Source organism: Triticum dicoccoides, chromosome 5B (genome assembly GCF_002162155.2).
Source record: "Triticum dicoccoides isolate Atlit2015 ecotype Zavitan chromosome 5B, WEW_v2.0, whole genome shotgun sequence".
In the NCBI taxonomy this organism is placed as follows: Eukaryota; Viridiplantae; Streptophyta; class Magnoliopsida; order Poales; family Poaceae; genus Triticum; species Triticum dicoccoides.
Window position 1 is genome coordinate 441,001,359 of NC_041389.1, and position 4,496 is coordinate 441,005,854.

The following is a 4,496-nucleotide window of genomic DNA, read 5'->3' on the forward strand; positions in this document are numbered from 1 at the left end:
GACCAAGATGTTGGGTTAAGTGTGTTCATGTGTTGTTCCGAACACCCCTGTACTACCTACGTGGGGATCGAAGCCGATGACTGGCCAACTCTCAGATACAGTAACACGGCCGCAAAGGAGGGAAATAACCTAAGACAAAACAAGCAAAAATATTATACAAAAGCCTTGTTTTCATAATACAAAGTTCGGGCAGCACAGCTACATTCATTCAAAAATGATGTCCTTCGAACACTGGCCCTCTACAATGCGGGATCCTTCAAGGACGTCGTTGAAATACCGCTCCGGTGTACAGTGCTCCTTGCTTGCGGGCGGTCCCTCAGTTGCAAGATTGGTGGCATTCATATTCGCCCACTGCACCTTGACACGGGCGAAGGCCATCTAGGCACCTTCGATACAGACTGACCGCTTTATAGCGTCAAGCCGTGGGCAGACATCGACTAGACGCTTCACAAGCCCAAAGTAGCTACCGGGTATGGGTTCGACTGGCCAAAGACGGACTATAACGTCCTTCATGGCCATTTCGGCCACCCTGTGCAGTTCGGTCAGCTGTTTCAGGTGATCACTGAGGGGCACTGGATGCTCTGGCGCAAGATACTGTGACCAGAATAGCTTCTCTGTGGAGCTCCCCTCTTCAGCTCGGAAGAAATCCGCAGCATCAACAACACTCCGAGGTAGATCCACAAACACTCCTGGGGAACTCCAAATGCGGGCCAGTAAGGTGTACTTTCTCCTTACAAATTTTCTCTGCATATTAAAGGCCTTACCCGCCGCGATCTGCTTTGCCTCCCAGATCTCCCGACAAGCGCCTTGGGCTTCAACCCGGGCCTCCTTCGCACTTTGGAGCGCCATAGAAAGTTCGGAGTCTCGATCCGACACCTTGCGCTCCAAGGACTCACATTTGCTTATAGCATCCTTGAGCTCTTGTTGGGCTTCATCCAACCTCGCTTCATGTTTTCGGTGGGCGGTTTGCTCCTCGTCCGCCTCCTTCTTGGCCTCGGCCAGCGCGCTCTTGAGGGCCTCGGCCTCAGACGCGTCAACTATGAGCGTAATCATAAAGCTCATTTAGATAACAAATCGGAACTCATATCATTTCAGATATGTTTCGGTATCGCATACCTTGCTTTTCCTCCAACTTCCGCTTTAGTTTGGACACTTCAGCGGCATGCGAGGTTGCCGCTCGCATCGAAGCCTGTTCATCAAAAGAGACATATATGTTAGCTCCTGCCAAGCATTATTCGGTCCTCTGTTCGGCCTTTCTTCGCGAATGTCGAACAGAGTCTCGGGGGCTACTATCTATACATAGGCATTCCTTTTGCAAATAGCCAAAAATATATTATGTCACATACCTCAAAGCCTATTAAAAGGCTGGTATAGGCTTCGTTCAATCCGTTTTTAGTGGACTGGACCTTTTCAACCACCGTACCCATAAGGGTACGGTGTGGGTACGGTGTTCCTCCATAATGGAAGCACTCTGAAGCACTTCCACCAGAGTGTCTGGCGCCTCCAGATTGATAGAGGACGCCGGTGGAGATGGTGCTCCCCCTTCTCTCGAAGGAGGTTGCTCGCCCGATTCTGGTGTCGTATGAATCTCCAGAATAATATCCAGCTGGGGCCTGAATTAAGCATGGCCCCCGTCGCCGGTCTCCATGGGGTCGATTTCCCCCTCTTTTCGACAACAGAGGTATTACCCTCTGTCGCCACCTTCACGGCCTCCCGCACCTCCCCGTGACCTGGAGAGGTTCTTTGGGACAACACTTCACCATTGTCCATAGCGATGGGTGGAGAGACCTGCAGAGGCGACTCGCTCTCCATCTCGTTCAGCCCTAGCGAGTTCCCAAATGACGATGATCGTTGGGGGAGATCGCGAGTCGGGCTGCAACATGCAATTCACTATGCTAGAACCACAAGGCATGAAACCGGATATATGAACGGTGTCTTTAGATACTTATGATCTGGCCAGGGGCTTCGGCCTGGGGTGCCACTCGGGGATGGCATCGGCATCCGTTTCGGAATCATCCGAAAGGGAGAGTTTCCCCTTCTTGGACGCCTCTGCCTCTAGATCCGTGGAAGCCGCCCTTTTCTTCTTCCCCCCTTAAGGGGTGAGTTGCTCTCTTCCTCCTCTACATCTTCGTCATGAAAGGAGAGAGTCTCGGTGTCTTCAGACACGACGTCTGAAGCACCCTTACTGTGGAGGCCACCTCTGGTCTCCTTGCTCTTCTTCTTAGCCTTCTTTTTTGGCGCCTGATACAATGCCAGCACCAGCATCCTCGTCAATAGAGGAGTGGCTGAGTCTTTGGGCAGCGGAGTAGGACATTGGATCTGCTTCGCCTTCTTTGTCTAGCCCTACGGGGAGGATGGAAAACTCAGTATATTCCTTGGATTTACAAATTGAGGTCATCATAAAACTTACCGGAGTGGCTGAATGAGTGCAGTCGAGGCCAAGGTCTTCGGCCGTTTCCGGCCACGACTTCTGAGCCTTGAAAAGCAGCTTCCATATGTCTTCGTGTGTCGTGCCAAAAAACCGCTGCAGGGTCCAAGGACTGGCCGGGTCGAACTCCCACATATATAGAGTCTGGCATTGGCAAGGGAGAATCCGGTGAAAAATCATCACCTGGATCACACTAGCAAGACTAGTGTTCTTGTTTATCATACCCTTGACGCGACTCTGCAGCATCGTCACCTCGTCAGACGGCTCCCAATCTAGGCCCTTATTGAGCCAGGATGTAAGCCGCATCGGGGGCCCGGACTTGAAAGCGGCGGCTCATGTGGCATCACGGGGTTCCGTGACGTAGAACCACCCCTGCTGCCACCCTTTGACGGTCTCCACGAAGGTCCCCTTGGGCCAAGTGACGTTGGGAAGCTTGCTCACCATAGCGTCGCTGCACTCCGCGTGTTGACCGTCGACCACCTTCAGCTTCACATTGAAGACCCTGAGCGACAGGCCGAAGTGGAGAGGAATGCGGAGGAATGCCTCGCACATGACGATAAACGCCGAAATACTAAGGAAGGAATTCGGGGCTAGATCATGAAAATCTAACCCATAGTAAAACATGAGACCGCGGATGGAAGGATGAAGGGGAAACCCTAGTCCGCGAAGGAAATGGGGGATGAACACTACCCTCTCATTAGGCTCCGGGGTGGGAATGATCTGTTTTTGGCAGGGAGCCGGTGGACTATGTCCGCGGCCAAGTACCCAGCTTCCCGGAGCTCCTTGATGTTCTCCTCTGTAACAGCGGAAGCCATCCATTTGCCTTGCGCTCCAGATCCGGACATCGCTAGGGTGTTTGGTGGCAATGGAATAGATTGGAACTTGGGCGCTGGAGCTCGAATGGCAGATGGGCTGAGGAGGAGGAAGGCGTGGGGTAAAAAGACGGATCCTTATCTTCTTATAAAGGCAGTGGATATCAAGCATCCCCTCATAAGAGGGTGTGTGTGAACGGCACAGTTGGATTACCCAAACCCCTATTGATGACAATCCCGTGATAAGAGGGCATGATCCCTGCTTTGACAAGACATGCCTATGACCGTGCCTTGAAACACGAAGCCGAGGTTGTAAAATGGTTCAAAATACTAACAAGGCCAGGACATAAACCTCGCCGAAAAAATCGCCTATGGACGTGACTTGCTTTGCTTTGAGTATTTTTGGCCTTACAACTTAAGGTCGTAATTATTAAACAGATCCAGATACAACTATTATGTGCGGAGGACTGCTCTGGAGTATTCGGAGAAGGAACCCGCCTTGCAATGTCGAAGACAATCTGCGCGCCGAATACATTGTCATTGAAGGCTCGTTCAGGGGCTACTGAGGGAGTCCTGGACTAGGGGGTCCTCACGTGTCCGGGCTATGCGATATGGGCCGGACTAGTGAGCTGCGAAGATACAAGACAGAAGGCCCTCCCTTATGTCCGTATGGGACTCTCCTTTGCGTGGGAGGCAAGCTTGGCGTTCGGATCATGCATCTTCCTTTCTCTGTAAACCGACTCTGTACAACCCTAGGTCCCTCAGGTGTCTATATAAACCGGAGGGTTTAGTTCATGGAGGTAATCACAATCATACAGGCTAGACATCTAGGGTTTAGCCATTACGATCTCGAGGTAGATCAACTCTTGTAACCCCTGTACTCATCAAAGTCAATCAAGAAGGAAGTAGGGTATTACTGATATGTCTCCAACGTATCTATAATTTTTGATTGCTCCATGCTACTTTATCTACTGTTTTAGGCAATATTGGGCTTTATTATCCACTTTTATATTATTTTTGGGACTAACCTATTAACCGGAGGCCCAGCCTAGATTTGTTGTTTTATGCCTATTCTAGTGTTTCGAGGAAAAGGAATATCAGGCGGAGTCAAAACGGAACGAAATCAACTGGAGAAGTTATTTTTGGAAGGAAACCAATCTGATGGACTTGGACTCCATGTCAGAAGATACGGGAGGTGCTCACGAGGGTGGGGGGCGCGCCCACCCCCCTAGGGCGTGCCCCCTGCCTCGTGGGGC